The following is a 14546-nucleotide window of genomic DNA, read 5'->3' as shown; positions in this document are numbered from 1 at the left end:
AAGTGGAAGAAAAAAATGCTATGTAATCTAAAAATGCTATATGGTATTTCAGTCTGATTAAAAGATCAGCAATTAGTTTTCAATCTTTACAAATGAAAGTTCTAAGTATAAAGACATTTCACATTTTTAATAGTGGTCAGAATAATGTTAACCTTGAAAATCTTTTATTTTAATTCCTATACATTAATGTTTTTTCTATCTCTTATCAGCAAAATAAAAGATACATTTGGAAAATATTTTTAAAAACCTAGTGTTTAATGGTAGGCACATATGAATTAATTACCCAAATCAGTAAATCTGTTTTGTAGGCAGAGTTTAGTTAATGAGATTAAATTGGCTTCTATTTTCAAAATGAAAGGTTACATTGAAAATGGGCAAACAATTGGCGATACACATACCTAACTATTAAAGTAGAGCCTTATGTCTTATGATAGATACACAGATTATTCATAATACCATACATACTTTTCATTACTGGTAACCAGGTTTATTTTTTTACAGGATTTAAAATATTTTACTAAATAATCTCTGTGACTAGTTTTTAATTTGTATTGACAAATACCATCGAAAGTACTAACATGGTAGTAGAGACATCATAATAACAGTAAGATTTTATTTTTATACTAAGAAAGTCACCTTCCCTGCAAAATATGCAAATGAGAATTCCTCAGAGAAACAGCTGATGACTCTAAAAGCCAACTGCTCAAAGTCAAGTTTAAGATTAAACACATTTTTCTAGCAATGTACGATCACCAAGAAAAAACTTAATTGCTATTAAAGGATGGGTTAGTATTGATTAAAACCTTTTGTTAAAAATCCTGTAAGTGCAGTACCAGAAGACTTAGTAATCATGAAATTTAGTATATGATAGAGAGTATATATGTGATAATATTATCTTGTTACTTTCTAGACAGAGTCCTGCTTAAATTTAAGGCTTTGCCCTTTTTATTCCCACTGCCTGGAATAGCCTTATATATTCTCAGGTTTTCTCTTCAACTCATGATCTGCTCAAGTTATCAAGAGAGGTGAATTTGGTGTCCCTATTTAAAATGTCCCTCTCCCCATTATTTCCAAATCTCACTCTGCTTTGTTCTTCATGGCACATATCGCTACTTAACACTAAAATATATTGTCCATGAAAACAGGAATGCTGGTAACTGTTTTTTGTTTGTTTTCTCCTTTATTTGCTACATCTCTAGTACCTAGAACAGCTACTGGCTGATAGCAAATATGCAATAAATATTTTTGAATTAATGAATGAGTAAATTAATGAATGAAAGATTAACTCAAACCATCCCTGATTTCTGTTAATTCAGTCAAAGGAGATTATTAAGTTACAGAAAATGAAGACCCAGGATATTCTTGGAGAAATAACACATCTTTGCTTTCAAGAAGCTAACATGTTGATTGGGAAAGCAAAATATTTTTAAAAATATGATTATGGTCCATTGAGAGAGAAACGTGTGCTATTAGACATAACTGACTGGGAGCAGTCTAGTTTCTGTACTTATTGACTCAGAGCTGAGCCACTGACTGACCTCAGCAAATCAATTGCTAAGGCCTAAGGGCCTTTTCTTTATCATTCATTTGCTCAAAAGATACATGCCACAAAAAGACACTAGACTTGGAAGAAATTTGATATCTCTCAGGAGTAAAAATAAAATTTATAATCATTGAGACACCACTGTAATTTAGTATTTGACTGGAACAAAAAGTTATTTAGTTATGATTAACCAGACTGACATTTAAATTATCTTCCATAAATAAAATATTCCATGCACTTTTCAGAAGACAAATGCTTTACCTTAGGAGATAGGAAATTTTATCCTTCAATATAAGGTGTCTGTAGCTTTTTAATGTGTAATTTTCTATTGTTGAAGAAATACAAAAAATACAAGTGGTACAGCATTTCTGTTGGTTTAAACTATGTTTACTTCCTTTAAAAAAGTATTTGTTATGCCACTGGTTGTGCTTAAGTGTATTTTTAGTAAGCATTTAAAACTTTTATGCTGATTTTTTTTACTTTGAATAGACTTGCAAAGATTTTAGAAGAAAAAGATACTTGCTGTCAAGAATTTTGAGAACACAATGAGGATTGTGAGAGACATAAATACATAAATATATTAAAATACAGATATAAAGACAAATGAATGTTTAGAGTGTCCCTAATTACCTACTCCAGCAATGTATAAATGGTTGACATTTGAAACAAACTGTATTTCCAAAACAGTGAACTGTAAATCAAGCAGACATCTCAAGCTTATAAGTAAATGGAGACTTTTGTTGAATTAAATCTATTTCAGTTCAATTAATTACTGCTGTTTGGGCAAGACATGAAATCTCCAATCAAAATGTCAGTCTAAGGCAAGACCTATACAGAATAGTTATCCAATGGCAAAGACAGGAGTATACAATATGTATTTTAAGAAGCTAATGAATTGGAGGGAGGGGCGGAAGATGGCGGCATGAGTAGAGCAGCGGAAATCTCCTCCCAAAACAACATATATCTATGAAAATATAACAAAGACAACCCATCCTAGAATAAAGACCAGAGGACACAGGACAATATCCAGACCACATCCGCACCTGAGAGAACCCAGCGCCTTGTGAAGGGGGTAAGATACAAGCCCTGGCCCCGCGGGAGCCGAGCGCCCCTCCCCCCAGCTCCCAGCGGGAGAAGAGCAGGCAGAACGGGAGGGAGACGGAGCCCAGGACTGCCGAGCACCCAGCCCCCGACATCCGGGCCAGAGTGCAGGGCGCTCGATACTAGGAAAACAGGGCAGCAAGAACAGTGAGCGGGCACTGGAGGCTGGGTGACAGAGGACATAAGAAAAGCGCGCGACCATTTTTTTTTTTTTTTGCTTTTTTGCTGTTTTGTTTTGGCGAGCGCTTTTTGGAAGTCTTAAAGGGATAGGGACCCCAATACTAGGAAACAGGGCAGAAAGACCGGTGAGCAGAGGCCTGAGGCTGGCACCGGAGAATAAAGAAAAACGAATGACCACTTTTTTTTTTTTTTTTAATTAAAAACTGTTTTTTTTAATTCAAAAATTTTTTTTTCTTTCTTTCTTTTTTTTTTTTTGTGGGCGTTGTTTTGTTTTGGCGGGTGCTTTTTGGAAGTCTTAAAGGGGCAGGGTGGGTCACTTAATCCAGAGGTAGGGAATCCGGGATCTCTGGGCACCCTAACCCCTGGGCTGCAGGGAGCAGGGAGGCCCCTTATGGAGATAAATAGCCTCCCAGCAGCTCCTGCTCAAACGCGACTCCACCATTTTGGAGTAGCTGCCCGAGCCAGGCCACTCCCACAGCAACAGCGGAGATTAACTCCATAGCAGCCTGGAAGGAAGCAGAAACCCTGTCTGCGCGCAGCTGCGCAGCACAAGCCACTAGAGGTCGCTGTTCTCCCAGGAGAGGAGGGCCACAAACCAACAAGAAAGGAAGTCCTTCCAGCTGTCACTCGTCCCAGTTCTGCAGACTATTCCTATCAACATGAAAAGGCAAAGCTACAGGCAGACAAAGATCACAGAGACAACACCAGAGAAGGAGACAGACCTAACCAGTCTCCCTGAAAAAGAATTCAAAATAAGAATCATAAACATGCTGACAGAGATGCAGAGAAATACGCAAGAGAAATGGGATGAAGTTCGGAAGGAGATCACAGATGCCAGAAAGGAGATCGCAGAAATGAAACAAACTCTGGAAGGGTTTATAAGCAGAATGGATAGAATGCAAGAGGCCATTGATGGAATTGAAATCAGAGAACAGGAACGCATAGAAGCTGACATAGAGAGAGACAAAAGGATCTCCAGGAATGAAACAATATTAAGAGAACTGTGTGACCAATCCAAAAGGAACAATATCCGTATTATAGGGGTCCCAGAAGAAGAAGAGAGAGGAAAAGAGATGGAAAGTATCTTAGAAGAAATAATTGCTGAAAATTTCCCCACACTGGGGGAGGAAGTAATCGAACAGACCACGGAAATACACAGAACCCCCAACAGAAAGGATCCAAGAAGGGCAACACCAAGACACATAATAATTAAAATGGCAAAGATCAAGGACAAGGAAAGAGTGTTAAAGGCAGCTAGAGAGAAAAAGGTCACCTATAAAGGGAAACTCATCAGGCTAACGTCAGATTTCTCAACAGAAACCCTACAGGCCAGAAGAGAATGGCATGATATATTTAATATAATGAAACAGAAGGGCCTTGAACCAAGGATACTGTATCCAGCACGACTATCATTCAAATATGACGGTGGGATTAAACAATTCCCAGACAAACAAAAGCTGAGGGAATTTGCTTTCCACAAACCACCTCTACAGAACATCTTACAAGGACTGCTCTAGATGGGAGCACTCCTAGAAAGAGCACAGCACAAAACACCCAACATATGAAGAATCGAGGAGGAGGAACAAGAAGGGAGAGAAGAAAAGAATCTCCAGATAGTGTATATAACAGCTCAATAAGCGAGCTAAGTTAGGCAGTAAGACACTAAAGAGGCTAACCTTGAACCTTTGGTAACCACGAATTTAAAGCCTGCAATGGCAATAAGTACATATTTTCAATAGTCACCCTAAATGTTAATGGGTTGAATGCACCAATCAAAAGACACAGAGTAACAGAATGGATAAAAAAGCAAGACCCAACTATATGCTGCTTACAAGAAACTCACCTCAAACCCAAAGACATGTACAGACTAAAAGTCAAGGGATGGAAAAACATATTTCAAGCAAACAACAGTGAGAAGAAAGCAGGGGTTGCAGTACTAATATCAGACAAAATAGACTTCAAAACAAAGAAAGTAACAAGAGATAAAGAAGGACACTACATAATGATAAAGGGCTCAGTCAAACAAGAGGATATAACCATTCTAAATATATATGGACCCAACACAGGAGCACCAGCATATGTGAAACAAATACTAACAGAACTAAAGGGGGATATAGACTGCAATGCATTCATTCTAGGAGACTTCAACACACCACTCACCCCAAAGGATAGATCCACTGGGCAGAAAATAACTAAGGACACGGAAGCACTGAACAACACAGTAGAGCAGATGGACCTAATAGACATCTATAGAACTCTACATCCAAGAGCAGCGGGATATACATTCTTCTCAAGTGCACATGGAACATTCTCCAGAATAGACCACATACTAGGCCACAAAAAGGGCCTCAGAAAATTCCAAAAGATTGAAATCCTACCAACCAACTTTTCAGACCACAAAGGCATAAAACTAGAAATAAACTGTACAAAGAAAGCAAAGAGGCTCACAAACACATGGAGGCTTAACAACACGCTCCTAAATAATCAATGGATCAATGACCAAATCAAAATGGAGATCCAGCAATATATGGAAACAAATGACAACAACAACACTAAGCCCCAACTTCTGTGGGACACAGCAAAAGCAGTCTTAAGAGGAAAGTATATAGCAATCCAAGCATATTTAAAAAAGGAAGAGCAATCCCAAATGAATGGTCTAATGTCACAATTATCGAAATTGGAAAAAGAAGAACAGATGAGGCCTAAGGTCAGCAGAAGGAGGGACATAATAAAGATCAGAGAAGAAATAAATAAAATTGAGAAGAATAAAACAATAGCAAAAATCAATGAAACCAAGAGCTGGTTCTTCGAGAAAATAAACAAAATAGATAAGCCTCTAGCCAGACTTATTAAGAAGAAAAGAGAGTCAACACAAATCAACAGTATCAGAAACGAGAAAGGAAAAATCACGACGGACCCCACGGAAATGCAAAGAATTATTGGAGAATACTATGAAAACCTATATGCTAACAAGCTGGGAAACCTAGGAGAAATGGACAACTTCCTAGAAAAATATAACCTTCCAAGATTGACCCAGGAAGAAACAGAAAATCTAAACAGACCAATTACCAGCAATGAAATTGAAGCGGTAATCAAAAAACTACCAAAGAACAAAACCCCCGGGCCAGATGGATTTACCTCGGAATTTTATCAAACATACAGGGAAGACATAATACCCATTCTCCTTAAAGTTTTCCAAAAAATAGAGGAGGAGGGGATACTCCCAAACTCATTCTATGAAGCTAACATCACCCTAATACCAAAACCAGGCAAAGACCCCACCAAAAAAGAAAACTACAGACCAATATCCCTGATGAACGTAGATGCAAAAATACTCAACAAAATATTAGCAAACCGAATTCAAAAATACATCAAAAGGATCATACACTATGACCAAGTGGGATTCATCCCAGGGATGCAAGGATGGTACAACATTCGAAAGTCCATCAACATCATCCACCACATCAACAAAAAGAAAGAGAAAAACCACATGATCATCTCCATAGATGCTGAAAAAGCATTTGACAAAGTTCAACATCCATTCATGTTAAAAACTCTCAGCAAAATGGGAATAGAGGGCAAGTACCTCAACATAATAAAGGCCATCTATGATAAACCCACAGCCAACATTATATTGAACAGCGAGAAGCTGAAAGCATTTCCTCTGAGATCGGGAACTAGACAGGGATGCCCACTCTCTCCACTGTTATTTAACATAGTACTGGAGGTCCTAGCCACGGCAACCAGACAAAATAAAGAAATACAAGGAATCCAGATTGGTAAAGAAGAAGTTAAACTGTCACTATTTGCAGATGACATGATACTGTACATAAAAAACCCTAAAGACTCCACCCCAAAACTATTAGAACTGATATCGGAATACAGCAAAGTTGCAGGATACAAAATCAACACACAGAAATCTGTGGCTTTCCTATATACTAACAATGAACCAACAGAAAGAGAAATAAGGAAAACAACTCCATTCACAATTGCATCAAAAAAAATAAAATACCTAGGAATAAACCTAATCAAAGAAGTGAAAGACTTATACTCTGAAAACTACAAGTCACTCTTAAGAGAAATTAAAGGGGACACTAACAGATGGAAACTCATCCCATGCTCGTGGCTAGGAAGAATTAATATCGTCAAAATGGCCATCCTGCCCAAAGCAATATACAGATTTGATGCAATCCCTATGAAACTACCAGCAACATTCTTCAATGAACTGGAACAAATAATTCAAAAATTCATATGGAAACACCAAAGACCCTGAATAGCCAAAGCAATCCTGAGAAAGAAGAATAAAGTAGGGGGGATCTCACTCCCCAACTTCAAGCTCTACTATAAAGCCATAGTAATCAAGACAATTTGGTACTGGCACAAGAGCAGAGCCACAGACCAATGGAACAGACTAGAGAATCCAGACAGACATTAACCCAGACATATATGGTCAATTAATATTTGATAAAGGAGCCATGGACATACAATGGCGAAATGACAGTCTCTTCAACAGGTGGTGCTGGCAAAACTGGACAGCTACATGTAGGAGAATGAAACTGGACCATTGTCTAACCCCATATACAAAAGTAAACTCAAAATGGATCAAAGACCTGAATGTAAGCCATGAAACCATTAAACTCTTGGAAGAAAACATAGGCGAAAACCTCTTAGACATAAACATGAGTGACCTCTTCTTGAACATATCTCCCCGGGCAAGGACAACAAAAGCAAAAATGAACAAGTGGGACTATATTAAGCTGAAAAGCTTCTGTACAGCAAAAGACACCATCAATAGAACAAGAAGGATCCCTACAGTATGGGAGAATATATTTGAAAATGACACATCCGATAAAGGCTTGACGTCCAGAATATATAAGGAGCTCACACGCCTCAACAAACAAAAAACAAATAACCCAATTAAAAAATGGGCAGAGGAACTGAACAGACAGTTCTCCAAAAAAGAAATACAGATGGCCAACAGACACATGAAAAGATGCTCCACATCGCTAATTATCAGAGAAATGCAAATTAAAACTACAATGAGGTATCACCTCACACCAGTAAGGATGGCTGCCATCCAAAAGAGAAACAACAACAAATGTTGGCGAGGCTGTGGAGAAAGGGGAACCCTCCTACACTGCTGGTGGGAATGTAAGTTAGTTCAACCATTGTGGAAAGCAGTATGGAGGTACATCAAAATGCTCAAAACAGACTTACCATTTGACCCAGGAATTCCACTCCTAGGAATTTACCCTAAGAACGCAGCAATCAAGTTTGAGAAAGACAGATGCACCCCTATGTTTATTGCAGCACTATTTACAATAGCCAAGAATTGGAAGCAACCTAAATGTCCATTGATAGATGAATGGATAAAGAAGATGTGGTACATATACACAATGGAATACTACTCAGCCATAAGAAAAGAGCAAATCCAATCATTTGCAGCAACATGGATGGAGCTGGAGGGTATTATGCTCAGTGAAACAAGCCAAGCGGAGAAAGAGAAATACCAAATGATTTCACTTATCTGTGGAATATAAGAACAAAGGAAAAACTGAAGGAACAAAACAGCAGCAGAATCACAGAACTCAAGAATGGACTAACAGGTACCAAAGGGAAAGGGACTGGGGAGGATGGGTTGGTAGGGAGGGATAAGGGGGGGAGAAGTAGGGGGGTATTAAGATTAATATGCATGGGGGGGTAGGAGAAAAGGGAGGGCTGTACAACACAGAGAAGGCAAGTAGTGATTCTACAACATTTTGCTATGCTGATGGACAGTGACTGTAAAGGGGTTTATAGGGGAGACCTGGTATAGGGGAGAGCCTAGTAAACATAATATTCGTCATGTAAGTGTAGATTAGTGATACCAAAAACAAAGCAAAAAAAAAAAAAAAAGGGCAGTTCCTGTGTGGTAACCTCCAACGAGTTCTACAAAAGGGTATAAAGGGCATATAAAAGTGTAGGCAAAGGGTCTGTTTGTGTTTATACAGAGGATCAAAGCCTAATTGGGCTACCCCGAAAATGAACTAAGATACGATATGAAAAAGAACTTCCAACATCTGCACTCTCTGGAAGACTCATGCCAGAAGATGATCATCAAAAAACCCCAACAAAGATCCACGCACTGCTACAGCTGTAGATGCACTCATCCCACCAGTTCCTGGACTTGCCATGGGAATGAGGAAGGAGATATCTAAGCTGGCCTGTGCATACAGTAAAACAACAAATTTGACTGGATCTATACTGTTGGAACTCAACCAAGAATTTGGAGAAGTGCAAATTGTAGTGCTCCAAAGTCTTACAACTACAGACTATTTACTGTTAAAAGAACATATGGCATGTGAACAGTCCCCAGGAATGGGTTGTTTTAATTTGTCTGATTTCTCTCAGACTGTTCAAGTTCAGTTGGACAATATCCACCATATCATAGATAAGTTTTCACAAATGCCTAAGGTGCCTAACTGGTTTTCTTGGTTTCACTGGAGATGGCTGGTAATTACAGATATGCTTTGGTTATGTAACTATACTCCTATTATGTTAATGTGTGTGCGCAATTTAAGTAGTAGCTTAAAACCTATACATGCTGAAGTTACTCTACAAGAAGATATGTCAAAGAAATAATCAATCTTCCCATGTTTTCTTCCGCCTGCTACTTCTATAGCTTTTCTTCTTCCTTCCTAATTACAACCCTTAAATAGAATTCGTGCCTCATATCAAATTTACCGAATATCACAATTCTTCCAAGTGGTAAAGATACCTCAAGACAAATGCTGGGCATAGAAGCCACAGGGCATAAATATGCAAAGAAGTAAAAAACTAACCTTTTCAAACAATAAGGCTTCCCTCTCACTTACCAACTTCACATTTCCCTTTATGGCCCCGGAAGATGACTGGTTAGCCAGAGATGGGTAAGATTCCTCAAGGGAGGAACAACCTAAGACAGGCACAGTCGCAGGGGGGCCATCAGGTGAGAAATTGGGGATCAACAGAGGTGAGGCTTAGAACCTCACCCCCTCTGTTCTGAGAGAAATCTTCTGCATACGTGGATGCTTTATTGCCCTGGTCTAGTTTGGATGAACACATAGTCTACAGGCACACACCTGATCATCTACATTCGCTCTCTTACAACACTAAACTATGTTTTCTACCTTTATCTTGTATCTACCTACCACTTCAGCATTTTATTAAAAATAATAATAATAAAGAGAGAAATGTGGTATCCACATATAAATCAAGTATAAAAATCAAATGAGTATTCATATTTGAACTGACTGTTTAGAGTTCATAATGCATGAGCAAAACCGAAAGTTTCTGTGATGACTGCCCTTGTACTGTTCACTATGTAACTTATTCATTATGTAAGAATTTGTTCTCCATGTAAGAACTTGTTTGTTATGCCTCAGAAGATTGGAGACTGACGAAAATTAGGCTTGGGGTGGATTAATGATTGTTCATTGAGCATTGACTCCCCTATACAGAATTTTATTGTCGTTAACAACCATTTGATAAATAAATATGAGAGATGCCCTCACAAAAAAAAAAAAGGACTTCCAATGGTAAAATAAATAAGTAACCGGGATGTAATGTATAGCATAAGGAATATAGTCAAGATATAGTAACATCTTGGTAGGGTGATAGCTGGAACCTAGAATTATGTATATAAATGTTCTACCACTGTGTTGTACACTTGAAACTAATGTAATGTAATACTGTGCGTCAACTACCCTTCAATAAAAAATAATTATTAAAAAAAAAAATTTAATTAAAAAATAAAGGACCAAAGACTTTTTAAATTAAAAAAAAAAAAAAAAGAAGCTAATGAATTGGACAACCTGCTTCTGACAATAATTGCTTTAGAGACCCATTAGCAAATATCAGCAGAATTGGTTTGTAATTTAGCATGCTTTCACTTTGAACATGTCCCCTAAAAGTTTTTGTGCATGTCAAGATATCTACAAAGTTTGTTTCTGGTTGACTATCCATGGTTAACGTTTTCCTTTACTGTCTATGACCTGAATAACTCCTCTTATTGAACTACACATCTTAGTTTTCCTACCTTGCACTGAAGATTAAAATAAAATGTTTTACAAATATTGCTTTCTTGTTTTACTCTCTAAATGATATACTTTAAAAGGCCATTTAAATAAACTATGAAAATAGAAGGTTGCAAATATAGCTTTCTGGGATTATACAAGTCAGTTAATTAAGCTTTATCGCAAAGATTCCTGATTATGAGAGTCATAGTCTTAAGTCTATATTCTTATTTATCCAACTAGAATCAGAATAATCAAGGAATGTTTTTGCTAACTACAGCTAAGTGGTTCTAAATAATTTGGAAAGTTTTTTTCTTATTTAATTGTAAACAGATAACAAACAATTAAGTCAGGATTGCTTAATATGGTTTCCTTCATATTTCTTAAATATGAGGAAAGATATACACATATAGTCAACTACATGAGAAAAAGCAATTCAATGCAAACATCCTCTTTATTCTTATAATCCACACTGTACATAGGGAGTAGCAGAAACATAACACAACTGTTTATATTTTTTAATCTCTAATATTTTTTTCCCTTACTTATACAAGTATTGCCTCATAAACAGTTTTATTATTTTCTTACTGTGCTTGATTTGTTAGTCATCAGTACTTAATCCTTCATTTGTTCAACCTTTGATTACTTCTATTCAGAATTCTTTCCCTTCTCCCTCATTTTGCTGAGGCACATTCTACTCATCTTTCAGAACAGAACTTAATTTAAATTCCGCTTCCTCAGGAACACCTCTCAGAGCAACCTGTACTTCCCTTGTGGTGACTTACCACATAGTAATTACATATGTGTCAGATTGTTTATTTTTTGACACCCCTCAAAAGTATAAGGTTCATAGGGCTCACTCATTATTGTACATATGTTGAATAAATTAAAGGTTTATGATTAGCACATTATCACTTTTCCATTTTAGTATAAAAACAATGATACATAACCTACAGATAATGAAACAAATAATTTACTGCGATCCACTGGGTCCAGTTAAATTGTACTGTGTTATCAGGTAACTCTGGAAATTGCTTTCAAGTTGCTTCAAACAGAATTTCCAATGATAACCAAGTAAGATGATGGGAAATCCCTTCTTCCATTTGTAATAGGGAAACAATTACATCATTAAGGATGGCACAAAATGTTAACAGCTGAAGTTTGATTCTGGCACACTTGGTTTCTCTAAGCTCTTTTTTTACCCAATGCTAGGTTCTGACCACTTTTGATGTGAAAGAGTAATGGATGCATCCATAGACTGACTTATTTCATAATGTGACACTTGACAGAAGTATTTGCATTTTTAAATGTGATTCTCTGAGATCAGAATTTCAGGTACAAGGAGAAAGGGTCTTCTTGGTGTCTTTCTAAGTTATGACATGGAGACTTTCACTCATTAAGGTTGCTTACAATATTGTACTAAGCATTCTATAGCAATATTTTAGTTTAGTTTAGGACCTTTATGTACTTTTCAATAAAATTTAAATATATTTTTATTTTTATTATTATTTATATCTAAAACAAAGTTGAATTACATTAAAATTAATTATTTCTTAAGATTCTTCAATAAAGACAAATTTATTGGGGGGATTATTTAATGGTATAATCTTTCCAGGAAGTATAGTCTTACTGTATGGATACTATATCTCATTTTGTGCTTAATATACCTTTTGTCCTTAGAGCAATACAGTTTTAATTATTTCTCTTACTTTAAAAGTGAGAAATAATTTATATTCTATCCTTCCGCTAAATAGAAAAGTAGACAAAATGAACTCTCTTCTAATCCTAGAATGGAAGGCTGCTGTATGTATTATGCATGAAATTATGCAAATATATTTACATATATATATATATTAAAGTGATACATTATTGTTATCCTTAAATTTAATTATTTCTATCCTCAAATTTAATTACTTCTACAACTAAAGGTTGTAGTACTCATTTGTATTTTTTGATTAGGTGGCAGCAAAACAGTCTTAGAAATAATCTGCCAAAGCAGAGTGGAAGAGAAGATACTATTCTGTTTTATCCTGCAGTTACACTGGACAAGATTTTGTTGATACTATGGGAAAGAAGAAACAGGAATTCCATTTTGAACAACCATAAAGCAAATTCTATGATGTGGAGCTGTTTGCTAAATGAAGGGGAAAACTGCATAGTAAATACAAAGATAGTGGTTATACAGTACTATCTGGCTTTGCTTTATTTATTTGATGTATTTCTGAAAATTATCAGCAAAGTGAACTAATATATAGTATTTTGAATGAAATAGCTACATGCATTTCAAATATATTTTCAGTAGAATATTGAAGTTTTCTTCCTGTATATTTGTATAGGTTTAGCAATGCAAATAAAATTTTTATTTTGCAATAGAGAAGCACAGAAATTTGCCAAAAAAATGTATACTGAGGTCCCATACAGTCTTTATCCAGCCTCCCCAAACATTAACCAGTTGCAAACCTATAGTACAACATTAAAGCCTGGAAACTGACATTGTTAAAAATCCATGCAGCTCCAGTGTATGTGTTTATGTGTATGTGCATGTGTATAGCTCTATGTAATTTATCACACATGTAGCTTCATGTAACTACCACCATGATCAAGATATATAATTGTATCATCAACACAAGGCGCCTTCCAACTACCCCTTCATAACCACATCCCTTTTGCCCTTATCTCTAACACCTGGTCTCCAGTAATCTATTATCTGTGTCTATAATTATGTTATTTCAAGAATGTTATGTAAATGAATAATACAGTATGCATCCTTTTGAGAATGCTTATTCACTCAACACAGTGAGCTTAAAGTTAATCCAAGTTATATGTATCAATAGTGTGTTTCTTTTTATTGCTGAATAGTATTCCAACATTTGCAATATACTTTTATTTTAAATATCACCCTATGCTACCCTAGTGTATGATATGAGCCGAATTGCACTCCCCACACCAATTCATATGTTGAAGCCCTGAGCTCAGTACGTCAGATTGAAGACAGAGCCTTCAAAGAGGTAATTAAAGTAAAATGAGATCATATGGGTGGGCTTTAATCCAGTATAATGGTGTCCTTATAACAAGAAGAGATTAGGACATGAACACACAGAGGAATGACTTTCTACAAGCCAAGAAGAGAGGCTTCAGAATGAAATCAAACCTGCTGACACCTTAATCTTGACTTCTAAGCCTCCAGAATGTGGGAAAATAAATTGTTGTTTAAGCCACCTAGTCTATGGCATTTGTTATAGTAGAACTAGCAAACAAATATAGTGTATAAGAATGGTTTTATCTTTATAAATCTGTTTTATATGTATATGTTCATATACAACAATACTTTCTGCTATAATACATGTGTTGGTGTAGCCATGTAATTTATGAATGCTCCTCAAAAGGAGTTTTAAAAATCTCTGAACCTTTCCTGTATAGAGCTCTACAATAAATTATGTCATGGGGAATTAAAAAGAATATACACTTATAAAAATCATAGGGGTATTCATGACTAACTGTGTTGCAGTAAAAGTCTACACTGTTTTAGAGAGCATTTAACTGAATTGGACTTTTTAAAGAAGAGTTTCACTACTTTTTACAAACTGCACTTAAAAAAAAATATTGGATACATGCCTGGATATTTTTGCTATTTCTTCTCAGAGTGGAACATGGTTAAACATTTTAGCTGCAATGTTTTTATAATATAG

The 14546-nt window shown here is 36.2% G+C and overlaps 1 protein-coding gene across 7 annotated transcripts in view; it reads right to left on the bottom strand.

Moving 5' to 3' along the window:
• EPHA6 (EPH receptor A6) overlaps window positions 1–14546 on the bottom strand; it is a 932734-nt gene that overhangs the window by 466890 nt on the left and 451298 nt on the right. The gene's annotated exons all lie outside the window — the stretch shown is intronic.

This window comes from Manis pentadactyla, chromosome 1 (assembly GCF_030020395.1).
Source record: "Manis pentadactyla isolate mManPen7 chromosome 1, mManPen7.hap1, whole genome shotgun sequence".
Classification (NCBI taxonomy): Eukaryota; Metazoa; Chordata; class Mammalia; order Pholidota; family Manidae; genus Manis; species Manis pentadactyla.
The sequence above is the reverse complement of the archived record's forward strand: the minus strand, read 5'-3'. Positions and strand labels throughout refer to the sequence as shown.